The sequence below is a fragment of the Sapajus apella genome, unplaced genomic scaffold (assembly GCF_009761245.1).
Source record: "Sapajus apella isolate SASKATOON/1434 unplaced genomic scaffold, GSC_monkey_1.0 scaffold8, whole genome shotgun sequence".
Taxonomy (NCBI): domain Eukaryota; kingdom Metazoa; phylum Chordata; class Mammalia; order Primates; family Cebidae; genus Sapajus; species Sapajus apella.
The window spans coordinates 39256655-39271148 of NW_022436948.1; positions in this window are offsets into that span (position 1 = coordinate 39256655).

Below are 14494 nucleotides of genomic sequence, written 5' to 3' on the forward strand. Positions count from 1 at the left end.
AAATATTAACAGAAACTTTTTAGCCACACCAAGACCACTACAGGCACCTGGCTTGAAGCCCCAACATTTTCCAGCGATTTGGACTTTCGGTAACTCCTACTGTTTCTATTCAGCCTAGGAGAGACAAGTTGGATAAAAGCCATCAGCTACAGGGAGTTTCAGTAGCCTCTAATTTCCACGCTAAATTGAAATTCCCCGTGTTAGGCCCCCAAATTAAAAGCAAGATCCAGGTTCCTCTTTGGCCGATTATGACTGAACACATCTATTTTGAACAGTCTGTATGTTCACTCTGCCTCAGGGTCGTTTTCTGTCCAGTGGTAATCAATATAAGCACAGGTTTCTCAAACATGTGTTAACTGCCATCTTCTTATTTAGAAGTGGAGTTTTAGGGTCTAACAGGTCCATTTCTCAGATTTGCCAAATTACTTAGCAATCCACTAATTATGAAGTATAACAGCAATGATGATGACAACAATATCACCAACATAGATTGATCTCTTATAATATGCCAAACACCATCCTAAGAGCTTAAATGGATTTAATACATTTTGCTACATGTGCTAAGATAACAATCTCAAAAAGCTCAACAACAAAAATTGTATTTACTGTGTCACCTGTAGGATAAATTGCCTGCAGTTTTGCTGCACAAATCAATGAGGAAATAATTTTTTAATCTATTAACCTTGATATATAATATATTCCTAATATTTTGAATTTTTTCCCTTGATATGTTTAACTCACTTTTGTAATCATCCTTACCATAAATCAATTTGCCAACAGCTGAATAGATTATTTCCTTACTAATTCTTGTTAATTTCTTACTAATTCATTTCAAAGGAAAAACAATATAGAGATATATATATAATACACACACACACACACACACACACATACACACACAAAATCTAATTATTTTTCCCTTAAATAAATCTATCCAGAATGTTACTTTCACGAAAAAAAAAAAAACCCACAACCCTCTATGACCACATTTTCCTTAGAGGTAATGGACGTGGAGAGACTTAAAGAAAGGGGAAAAAAAAATCACCATCTAAAGACACTAGTTGATATTACTGTCCTACTACACTTTAAATATGTGCCTGGTTTTTTGGATTCTTGAAGTTAACTAGAATTTAGCAACTACAAATTTCTCATTTAAAAATATTTTGTATTTGAGGAACATCCTCCTCTGTTTTGCATTGATAAAACCATCACATTAGAAAAACATATTTTAGCATCGGTTATGTCCTACTTGAAAAGTTTTATTTGCTGTTCTCTGTACTTTCCACATCTGCCTACATTAATGGAGTATGATACTATACAAAGGGGTTTAAGACTCTAACCAATGCTTAGAAGAAAGAACATTTCTTTTTCTACACACTCTATATCATCCCATTAAAAAATTTTCAAACAACACAAACCATTGCAAGGCAGTACATTGTTATGGTCCAGTATGTTCTCAGCGTCATGCATAATTGATCGTTCCACAGCTGGGTCTTCATTTTACTTTCACATATAGCAAATATGATCAATATTGTCCATAAGTATTTTGTCTTTTATTTCTCTATTATATTTTATACATTTATTGTTATCTTATATCTATCTCTTGTCTTTCAAGGAAAGTTTAAATCCCACTGAAAGCCAAGTCATTTATAACATTACAAACATAATATCATGTGCTTATTTAAAAAAAGAAGCTTTATAATAGCTTATCCAATTTTATTTTGAGAATCTAGCAAGCGAGGAGTCGTGTAACTCGTAAAATATTAGCAATCTGCTTTTAAGTCTTCTACGTGTTGGAGGGAAGGCTAAGGAATTACAGGATAAAGTCCTCATCCACATGGAGCTTAGAGCTTGCCTTAGTCTGTTTTGTGCTGCTATACTAGAATGTCTAAGCCTGGATAATTTATAAAGAAAATGTGTCATCTCACAATGGAAGGCAAAAGGATAAGAGAGGGAATGAGAGAGAAAGAGAAGAGAAAAGGAGACCAAATTTGCCTTTTTACAATGAACCCACCCCTGGGTTCCACAGCCGCCCTAAAACTCTGTCCTTCTCACAAGAAAGATACATTTATTCCATTCTAATAGCCCCAAAGTCTTCACTAATTGTAAACCAACTCACAAGTCCAAAGTTCAGAGTCTCATCTAAATCAGGTATCAGTGGAAACCAGGCACATTTAATCCTAAAGCAAGTTCCCTTCCAACTATGAGACTGTGGAATCAAAAAAAGTTATCTATCTCCAAAATACGAAGTAGAACAGGCATGGGATAAATATTCCCATTCCAAAAGGTAAGAACAAGCAAAAGGAAAGAAGTAATAGGAACCAAGTAAGTCCAAAACCAAGCAGGGTAGATGACATTAAATCTTAAGACTCTAGAAAAATTGTTTGCTCTATGTGCCACCCTGTCGGTCACACTGGGGCCTCAACAGCCTTACTCATATGGCTTTTCTTGGGTGGACCCACATAGCAGCTCTTACAGGTTGGAGTCTCATGCCTGCAGCTCTCCAAAGTTGGTGCTGCATGATGGCAGCTCAACAGTGCTGGAGACTGTGAAGTGGCCTTGCTCCCTTGGCTCCACTAAGCATCGCCCTGGTGGAGGTTCTCTATGGCAGATTCAATCCCACATTTCTGCTAGATGTTGTTCTACTGGGAACTCTCTGCTGTTGCTCCATCCTTATGGCAAGTCTCTGCCTGAACCCCTAGGCTGTATGCAACATCCTTTAAAATTTAAGTGGAAGAAGCCATACCCCCACAGCTCAGGAACTCCGTTGGCCTGCAGAGTTAGCACGAAATGAATGTTGCCAAGGTTTGCTACTTATACTCTGTTCCAGGCACAGGTAGGACAGCGAAAGAACACGGTGCCTGAATACAGGGATCAGACACTCAAGGCGGCTCAGGGCAGCAATGGCCGAGATCCTGCAAGTACCTCTCTGGAAATGCGGCCCTCAAAGTCTTAGCTTGTCTCAAAGAGCTCTAAAATGTGTTTTAGGGTTCTATGTGTACTAATTTTTTGAGTAAACAGACTTTTGGCCAAACCCTTGATTTATTCTCTTAAACATGCCTTTTCACTCTTTATGTGGCCGGGTTGTGAATTTTCCAAATCTTTCCACCCTGCTTTCTCTTTACTATATGTTCTAGCTTTACATCATTTCTATCCCCTCGCATCATACGATACATAATTAAAAGTAGCCATGCAGATCCTTCAATATTTTCTTTAGATATTTCTTCCACCAGGCATCTTAATCTCTCTTAAGCTCCGCCTTCCTCAAAGCCCTGGGATATGGACACAATTCAGCCAAACTTATTGTCAGTTTATAACAAAGATGGCCTTTACTCCAGTTTCCAACGAGGTATTTCTTACTTCCTTCTGAGACCTCATCACAGTGGCCTTTACTGTCCATATTTCTACCAATATTCTGAATACAACTCCTTGATTAATCTCCAAGATGTTCCATCTTTTCCCTCTACTTCTTCTCTTCTTCTCATCCCTCACCAGAATTGCTATCAATCTTCTGTTCACAGTAACACAGAGTTTTGTGGCCTGCTCTTCTACATTTTTCCAGCCTCTATCCATCACCAAGTTTCAAAACCATGTCCACATTTTCGAGTATTTGTTATAGCAACATCCCAATTTTCCATTTCCAAACCTTTGTCTCCATTAATTCTGTGCTGCTGAGACAGTACCAGAGACTAGATAATTTACAAAGAACAGACACTGATGGGCTTACAGTTTCGTAGGCTGAGAAATCCAAGGCCAATGGGCAGCATCTGGCAAGGGTCTTTTTGCTGCATCATCACACAGCAGAAGATGAAAGTGTGAGAGAGGGTGAGGCTAATCGGGAAAGTTGTCCTCTTATCAGAACCCCATTTTCCCATGATTAAAAATCCTACTCCCAAGATAATGGCATTAATCCATCCATGAGGGCACAGAGCTCTGGTGACCTAATTACCTTTCATCAGATTTCAGCTCCCAACATTGTTGCTCTGTGGATTAAGTTTTGAACATATTCTTTTTGGGGGACAAATTCAACCATAGCAGAGTTCAGTTATCTGTGAGTATACAATATCCTAGCTTAAAAGAGTCATTTTTTGTCTTTATCTATTTTCTGCCATATTTTCCTCAGTAGTGAGAGTCTGTATGGCTGCTGTCCAAGAAGATTTTTCTACATAATCAATGCAAAGTGTTTTCTGAAGAGGATTAGTATATATCCCTATAAGAACAGCTCCAGAACACATTGTTCAACAGTTTCTTTTCCCCTTAAGAACACTTGAGGAAATATATGAAGGGTTGCCAGTCACAAGCCTAGCATCACTTAAATATCAGGCAATTTTGTCCAGTTGTTATTAGTTTATTATATTTACTGTTACTTAGTCGGATTGCCCATGAAAAAGAAACCTTCTAGTCTTTGTCATTCATTTGATATCTGTCATGAGGTGAAAAGAGAAATTTGCACATTTTAAAATACGAACATTGGTTGGACAGTGCTTTACTATTTTGCAACACAGGCACTATTAGATATGAGGAAGAGCAATGCTTGGTAGAAAAGAGCTGTCCTATGAATTGCAGAATATTAAGTATCTCTGTCCTCCAGGAAATAAATGAAAATAGCTTCTTTCCTCCAGTGATCGTTACCACTAGAACATCTCAGTTCTTTTACTAATAAGGCTTAAGTGTGGTAGAGGCATTAAATCACAAGCCCAGAGAACCACTGTTATACTTGGGATGTTTCTTTTCCCATTAAAATTAAAATGTGATGCTGCATATATCATAAATTAGTACATTTGTAACACATATGCAGAATGTAGCAGAGGAAAGTTCTAATCAGTCATAAATTCCTAAATAGTATTATTACGATACTCAGATTAAACCTTTAGGATTATTGCTCACTCTTTAGTAAGCCTGGATGATCTTCAAGAAATAAAGGGAATCATACTCTTTGTAGAGATACAAATAATTTTAGAAATAATTGCAATCTATTTCCTTTATTTTACAAAATATATGAGAAAATGTAAGTCAAACAGTGGCTATGGTCATATTTGAACCCTGAACTTGTGAAAAGAGGTATTCAAGACCATGCTTACACTAATGAAATAACTTAATGTTTCTAAGGAACAGGAAGTAAAAACCATATTTTTAAATGCTTTTTAGTTTATTTCCCAAACTACTTTTTCCAATTAGGACTATTACTGTCTTCCATACAGTTCTAGTTCAGCACCACTAGAGAATCTTAGGGCAAGCTTCATTTAAACAGAAAAAAAAAAAAAAAAATTCCTTTGTCTTCTTTTCCATTCTAGTTGGAATAAATAATGCCCAAACAGAACTTTCACACGTACATGTCATTCTCAATGATTAATGCCATCATAACTCCTTGAGCTGCTGACATTATCTTCTAACAGTGGTGTTCTGAACTGCCGTAAATATTACTTTCCACATTCTTAAAATGTCCCACTAATCATCAGTAAGGTACTCAGTTCCTTTAATCACATTTGAGTATGAAATAATAGATTTTATGTGAATCTAATTTTTTGTGATAGCAATAATATTCCACAGGTTCGTTTTTAGGCCTTAGTTATAATAGAATGCCACTTCAGATCGAGAGTAGATCTTTTGTGAAATTCAAAATTTTTCCACTGATTTTTAAATTATTATTATATTTTAGCTCGCTATTCTCTCACAAAGATAATAAATTTATTTGGGCCCAATTTATTCTTCACAGACCCTGGCTCTTTACTACTTTGGTGCTTCCTGTTTCTCTGGGTAATTTCAAACTGATTATTGACAGAATCTTTACACAATCTTCTGAGCAATCAAAATTAAACTGTTCAGCTAGAATGATATATTTTTTCTTTATTATTTATTAAAAAGAGTTGCTGCATGGTCTACATTTCTACTTTTTAATGAGTTTTGCCTTTTAGAGTCAGAGTTGTAAAGAACTTAAATCCTGACTTTAGGAATCTTAACTGTTAGTGTTTTCTCTTTACTATACTACCTTTCTACTGACTTCTACTCCTTTCATCCAAAACTGTATTTGGTAATAAACCGAATAAAAGTGCTCCCAGATTCTGTCATTTTTGATTCTGCCTTCTCTTTTCTACTTCTCATATTTGATCTGAAAAACATGAGAAACAGTGGGAATCTCCCCTATTACATCCCAAGTTTTCTTATTCCCATTGTTTTTTTGTCTCTTGGCGTTAATTCATATTTACACTCACTGTGATCATTCCATCCTCCATCCTCAACTGCCTCTTGAGATAAATTGCAGACCCAGATAACAAATCAGCAGCCTGGAGGAGGAGGTACACAGAGATCAGCTTATGACTCTACACATAAGCATGGGTTACCCAAGGGTGGAGAATCTTCCCCAAATTTTCTGAAAGTATGAAAAATGTGGGTCATGTTTAAATAACTTTTTAGAAGGTAGTCAATCTACCTCCCTAAAGCTTTTAAAAAATCAGAAGCAAAACAGCAGCATAATAAATTTTGATTCAAAATTAATTTTTTCAAAAGGTTGTGGAGCACTGGTAACCAGGGAATTTAAAGAACAAATGCCCCTTGAGCATCTCAGGTATCATTTTTAAAAACCTGAAACTGATGTGGAAATATTGAATAAAGCCAATAAGATACACAGTTAATTATAAATATTGTTCTCATAGTTTGATGCAGGTACAAAGAGACTAAGAAGAATTTTTTTCCACATATGGAATAGTATTTTGACATATGACATATGTGCATACTTCCTTTCAAATTCACTTCCTGGTATAATTTTCTCAGTGTATTTATTCGGTGACATGAATAAACACATTTGAAGTTCCTGTGGTGAATTTTCAGAAATACGATTTTTAAAAAGTCTATTTTGAGGAAAGGTCTACATTTGTTGTCTCAGTAGACATTTCCATGCTAGGCTTTGGAAGAAATAAGAGATTTGGAAGAAATATTTCTGATTGTGCTAATAATTTTCAAACTTTAAAGATTATGTAATTGATATAGTATAATTTTACAATGAAGTTATATGTCTTTATTTGGCACTGCACAAATAAATGGAAATCTGTTTCTATTCATTGTGGCAAATAGTTTTTGTTTTGCAGCTTATTTTTCTATTCCTTCGTATGTTTCCATATGCTGAAACGCTGTCCATAGTGAGCTCAATGGAAAATAAAATAATCAATTTAACATTGCAAATAGGTGCCAAATAAATTAGTCCTGCTAAAGAAATGAGTGAATTGCCAGACCTCAGATCCTGAGGTTAGATGCTTATACAGAATATAGTGAGGTCTTGGGAAAAATGTACTTGCTAAGGTTATATTGCTTTTCACCTCTTATTTTCCTCTCATTATAAAACAGACTCTCGAATTGATAGCACAAGCACATACCTGAAGTTCTAGTTTTATGGTAAATTGTCCAAAATTTGTGATGAAATAATTTTGGACATAAAAGAATGAATAAAATACGTAGATTCAAAGATTAAACTTGGTTATGCTCAGGCTAAGTTTGATGGCTGAAACATGTGTGAAGACTTTAGATTCTTGCAAATATTGTCACTTTCACCTCATAAACTCCATCCTTTTGTCCTCCGAGAAAAGCATATCATAATGATCCTCATTGTTAACTAGCTAACATTTTGATGGCTAAAAAACTAAAATCATAAAATTTTACAGCCAAAGTTAGAAAAATAACTCTAAAATGGACACATTTCCTTGTCTTTTCATTTTCCATTTGAAATATATTGGATTTTTGTTTAAAGAAAAAAGTTCTGCATGTCTTACCTTGGTCTATCTTGTGTTATTCAACTTTAATAAGGTGAGTATTATTACATTCTAGAAAAATGTGTATTTCAGAACACCGAGTGACCTGTACAGACCTTAATGGTGTAGGATTTACAATAATTTCTCTACAAAGGTGTAATAAAAGGTTAATGAATGTTAACTTACTAATTAAAATGTATTAGCATAACATTATCTTACATTAAAGATATTCAGATATGAAATTATGGATTGCTTTTATTTTAATTTAGCTTTCCTATTTTAGTTTCTAATTTAGGAACTCTGACATTTAAACTTTTTCCTGCTACTGAAGGTATCAACTGTGATGACTGATGAATGTACCATAAATGTTATGACCATGTGGTCTGAATTTCTATATTCTATCTATATTCTTTGGAGCTGTAACTAATTTAGAATAGCCATATACCTAGTGTTATATTCAGTTATTAGCAAGTGTGCAATGTTTAAATAACACTGGATATACATGCACATACTCTTTCTGTGGATTTCTGATTATGTTTTAAGGATAAATCCCAGAAGAATGAAAGTGTCTTAACCATGTCCTGAAAATTTGTACCATTTGCCTGCCTTCAGCTGGTTTTTCTGTAATCCTCATCACAAGACATCATCATTTCTTAAAAATAATATTTTTCAAGTGGATTAGGAAAATTCATTTTGTTTACAATGCTGTTCAAAGAGAAATTTTAATTTTTCTATCACTTAAACATGAAAAGACAAAAATAACAATTATTTTATGTATTTACATAAAACAAATTTACATAAATGATTTAATTTCTTTAATTTCAACACATTATTTGTATCTACTTTTGTTTCCGCTCCAAAGTGAAAAGTTCTCCAATTTAGACAATCAGTAAACCCTGTGTCACAGGTTAATAAAATTTAATGATTACACACAGTAAGGAGGTAGAGAATTATAAAATTTTAAAAGATTTTTCATTTTGTGTCTTACCCATTCACTTATGCATTCAATTACAAGATATTGGGTAACTCCTATGCTCCTAAAATGAGACTCTGTGTACAGTGGTTTCTACAGTTTACATCAGAAAAATATGTGTGTCTCATACTTAAAAGGAAAATTAAAATTGAACTTCATTAAATGTGACAACATCTGCCTCTACTCATTTACTCATGTTATAATATTTCTAAAATACGAGGAACTGATGAATTGTTGCTATCACCCTCATAAATTATTTTTGTATAGAATGAAAGTGGCACATAGGAAGCTAAACAACATGTGCAAGGTTACACTGCACATTAAAAGTTGGGAAAGGAACCGTGGTATACTGATTTCACATCTAGTGTCCTTTCTATGACTGGAATATGTCACAGCAGCAATAAGACCAATTTTTATGGATAAATTAGAATATTTTGATATGGCGAAATATTACCTTATATAACAAAAAAATGCTTATATAATTTGCCTTTAGACTATGACTTTTCTGGTATGCTTATACTGTGTTTGTTTCTCCAATAGATGGCAAACTTACTGCTCATATTGTACTTTTATGATTTAACGGTCTGGTCAGCTACAGAAAGCCTCCATTTATTGGGACTTTAAGAATATGCCACTATTTTAAACAAGCTGTGCTTTATAAAGGGAATATGTAAGTTTCTTCGCTGGTTGTTTAAAAAAATAAGTCACTTGTCAATGATTATAGCAATATGTTGTAACTCAAATCAATATTTATGCTAATCGGGAAATTTTCTAAATATGTTCTACATAAGTCTTCTATAGTCCTTTAATAGATAAAATGTTATATAACAGTATAAAGAATCCAGTATTACATATTTAAACTTTCATAACATACTTTCTCATATTACTGCTAGTTTTATGTCTGGGCCTACCTTCATATTATTCTGCTATACATATTTAGACCAAAGAATAAACTGTTAATAAGTGATTTAATGTACACTTCAAAGTAAGATGTATTCTAATCTTCTTTCTCAGCTTTCCTGATAAAGGAAATTGACTGTATTATGTAGATATTTTTTAGCTTCCTGAGCACTATTTTAAAATGTTGATTTAGGAGAACTTCATGTTCTAGACTGAAATAATTCTAATTTTTAAATTCCATTGCTTGAACTTTTGTTGTAAACCAAAAACCAATTTTCCAAATAGCATGCAAGCAGTAGATTATTTCTGAGAAATAGTCTAATTTTGTTACAACCATCAAGCAATTGGAATGGTCCATAGATGTGTGTATGCGCTAGTACTTCTCAGGTTTTATCAGAGTGTTCTTTGAAGTCTTCTAATATCGCATGCATAGTAACTTCACATTAATAGCTCATGTGAACTGTTCTGTGGTGTGATAAACAGATGTTATGTATCTCTAAAAGCTGAGTTATTAGCCACAGCTTCCAGAAAAGACTAAGACAGTGCCTTATTGAGGTACAAAGAATCCCTCACTTTTTAACCTTTTAAGTGAAAATGCATAGCTACATTTCATTCATCGCCGTTAGTACTTGATGTTTTCATTGCTACTCCAGTCATTTTCTGTGGAAATTCAACATCGATCTATCTAAAATCATTGATCTGCTCAACTTCTGGGTCTTGTCTTCATCTCTTTCATTCCCACGTAATATGCATTTTATTTTTGTTTTATTTATTTACATTTTCAAGACAATGTCTCGCTCTGTCCCCCAGGCTGGAGTTCAAGGGCATGAAATGGCTCACTACAGCCTCAACCTCCTGGGTTCAAGTGATCCTACCCCTCAGCCTCCTGAGTAGCTGGGACTGTAAGCATGCCACCATACCCAGCTAATTTTTGTTTCTATTTTTAGTAAGGATATGGCCTCCCTATGTTGCCCGAGCTGACCTTGAACCCCTGGCCTCACGCCATCCTGGGATTATAAGCATGAGACACTACACACCAGACAAAAATTTGCATTTTGTACATCCCACTTTACTTCCACGTTCTAACTTGCTCCTTTACTTACTAAAGTAATTCCACTCCAGCCAGCTTTCAATCTTTCACAGGCCTCCAATAATTGACTCTGTTTTTCCTCACCAAATCAATTTTTCCTTTACCTTCCTCCACACCCTGTCCTTGCAGCCCTCCTCAAGAGCCCAAGATTCCTTAGATTCCTTGGTGGCTATGTAGCCCTATAGCCAATGTCTTTCTAAGGCCCTGGTCTTTTTTTTCCCCTTCACCCTCTGACCTCGCTCCTGGCAAAACCCCAACTATGGTTAAATCCAACCATTTATCCACCAGTCTCAGCAGCTACTTATGACTGAAGAAAAATTCCTTCCATTATGTGAACTGATCTCACTTTAAATTTATATTTACAAATCTCAAAATGGGCATTCAGCACACATGGATATTTCAGCACATCTCTCCAAGTTCTTCAATTGCTATTTCCACACCATTTTTCTCTTCCCAAACATACCACAACCCCTTACTCTACCCTGAAGATCATAAATCAAATATTATTGAAAACATTTATTGTAAGAATTGACCTTACCTTTCCACAAAGAATTCACTCATGTATCTGCATCTGTACCTAGATAGCTTTTTCTTTCCTCCTGCTACATAGAGATGTCAGCTATTTTCTAAGGCCAATTTCTTCACATGTGGTTTGAAGAACCTCGTTTGCTGTCATTTATTGATTGTCCTTGCTCTACAATTAGGCCCCCTCTCTCTCTATCATTAAGTTTTTCTTACCTCTAAATTATTCCCAACAGTAAAGTAAACAATGAAAATGTTTTAATATCGCTCTATGTTTTCGAAAATGGCTTCACAGGGCTCACCAGCCATTTGCTTCTATTCATTTTCTCTATTGAAACGCCTTAGAAGAATTCTCTATATTTATTGATCTTATTCTTGCACTTCTAGTCCTCTTCTCAACCCATCCAATACGGGTGCCAAAGCACCTCTCCATGTCACCGAAATTGTGCCTCCAAATGTCCACTCTGTTGTCCATTCCTTCCTTCTCAGTAGAGTGTCTCTCTAAGCTGCTGTAACGCCACCCTCTTTGGAATATCTTTTTTTTTTTTTTTTTTTGAGACAGAGTCTCACTCTGTTACCAGGTGCCAGGCTGGAGTGCAGTGGCACAATTTCGGATCACTGAAACCTCCGCCTCCCAGTTTCAAGCAATTCTCCTGCCTCAGCCTCCGAAGTAGCTGGGACTACAGGTGCATGCCACCACATCCAGCTAATTTTTGTATTTTTAGTAGAGACGGGGTTTCACCATGTTGGGCAAGATGTTCTCGATCTCTTGACCTCGTGATCTACCCACCTCGGCCTCCCAAAGTGCTGGGATTACAGCCTTGAGCCACTGCACCCGGTCTGGAATATCTTTTTAACCTCACTGGCTACTTCTTTCAATGCTGGATTTTCAATGCTGGATTTCTCTAGACTTCCTTTAAGCCTTTTTTTCCTTTCCAAGCTACAATTTCTTATTATGTAAACTTTTCCAAGCCTATGACTTGAATTAACCTTGCATCTTATCTCCAGCTCTGCTTTCTCTTTTGACCTCAATACTTGTACATACTATCGGCCACTTCATATCTCTGCTGGTGTATTTAATGTAAAAACTTTAAATATATGTGAAACAGAATGTTTAGTCATCTCTCTACAAGCCAAAGTGAATTCTCTCTTCCTTCCTCCTTCCTTCCTTCCTTTCTTCCTTCCTCTTTCTTTCTTTCTTTCTCCCTTCCTTCCTTTCTTCCTTCCTTCCTTCCTTCCTTCCTTCCTTCCTTCCTTTCTTCCTTCCTTCCTTCCTTCCTTCCTTCCTTCCTTCCTTCCTTCCTTTCTCTCTTTCTTTCTTTCTCTCTTTCTTTCCCTCTCTCTCTCTCTCTCTTTCTCTTTCTTTCTTGACAGGGTCATATTCTGTCACCCAGGCTAGAGTGCAATGGTGTGATCTCGGCTCCCTACAACCTCCACCTCCCAGGCTCAAGTGATTCTCCTGTCCCAGCTTTCCCTGAGTAGCTGGGATTACAGGTGTGTGCCACTACCACCCGGTATTTTTAGTAGAGACAGAGTTGCATCATGTTGGCCAGGCTCATCTCAAACTCTTGGCTTCAAATGATCCACCCACCTTGGCCTCCCAAAGTGCTGGGATTACAGGCATGAGCCGCTGCACCTGGCCCTCTCTTAATTTCAACTTCTAAGAATCATGCTTGTTTTCTTTATTTTTCCTGCAGTCTACAAGCAGCATGTCATCACTTCTGTTGGCATATCACTGCCACACATCTAGAATCTTTTCACCCTCTAATGTCTTTATAGCTGAATCTCTAACCTAAGCCATCATGGCTCACCTAGCTTAAAGAGTGGACAAAATGAACTTAAAAGCTTAATTCATAAATTTTTTTTTCATAGCTCAGCACCCCTCTAATTCCTCCCCTGAAAGTGAAAGGCCATGTAAGACCTGCATCCTGATTTCCTCTCCATCCTCAGTTCCCAACAAGACTTCTTTCTTTCTTTATGCTTTGACCAAAATAGTCTTTCTCCCATCACTTATATATATCAAAATTATCCCTGTCTTGGAAACTCTGGAGGCTTTCCAAGAATTTCCAAGCTCTGGAGATTTTTTTTCTTTCATATTTTAAATATCTTCTTACCACATAGGTTCAGCTTAAATGTATCCAGAGGTCTTTACAACTACTATAACTAGTCAAACTCCACAAAGTTTCCATTTTAACTCAAAATATATTAGTTATGTATTTTGTTTATACATTTTCTGACTGTCTCCCCTGGGATGGAAGCTTCATGAGGTAAGGGACTTTGTCACACTTGTTCACCAACACATCTGGAACACCTAGAATAATCCTTCTCAGGTAGTAGGGTCTCAAACATATAGATAAAAATTTAAAGATGGGTTTGAAACATGAACACCTCATCATGCATCAAATTATTTTCATTCATAGTCTTAATGGCAGATATTCAGTCTTATGGAAATCACACTTTACTTAAACTTTTTAAGATAACATATTAACTTGTTAAGGCTGCCATGATAAAGTACCTAAGATTGTATGGCTTAAACAGCAGGCATTTGTTTTTCCACAGTTCTGAAGGACAGAAGTCTAATATCAAATGTTGGCAGGATTGGTTTATTTTGAGGCTTCACTCCTTGGTTTGCACACAGCCACCTTCTCTCTGTGTCTTCATATCAACTTTCCTCTGGACATGGCTGTATCCAAATTTCTTATTCTTTTAAGAACACCAATTATATTGGATTAAGACTGATCTTAATGACTGCTTTTTAACCGAATTGCCTCTTTAAAGATTCTATTTTCAAATACAGTCACATTCTGATACATTGGGGTTTGAAATTCAATATCTAAAAATTTTAAGTGAGGGAGGACACATTTCAGTTCATAAGATATATATATATATATATATATATATATATATATAGAGAGAGAGAGAGAGAGAGAGAGAGAGAGAGAGAGGGAGAGAGAGAGAGAGACAGAGAGAGAGAGAGAGAGACAGAGAGAGAGTGAGAATAAGAGAGAGAGAGGACTGATAAATTGTCACTCTGTTGCCCAGGCTGAAGTGAAGCAAACACAGCTCACTGCAGCCTTGACCTCCTGGGCTTAAGCAATCTTCCTGCCTTAGCCTCCCAAGTAGCTGGGAACACAGGTGAAACCCACTCTGCTCAGCTAATATTTTTATATTTGTTTTTTTGTCGAGACAGTCTCACCATGTTGCCCAGGCTGGTCTCAAACACATGTGCTCAAGTGATCCTCCAGTCCCAGCCTCCTGAAGTGCTGG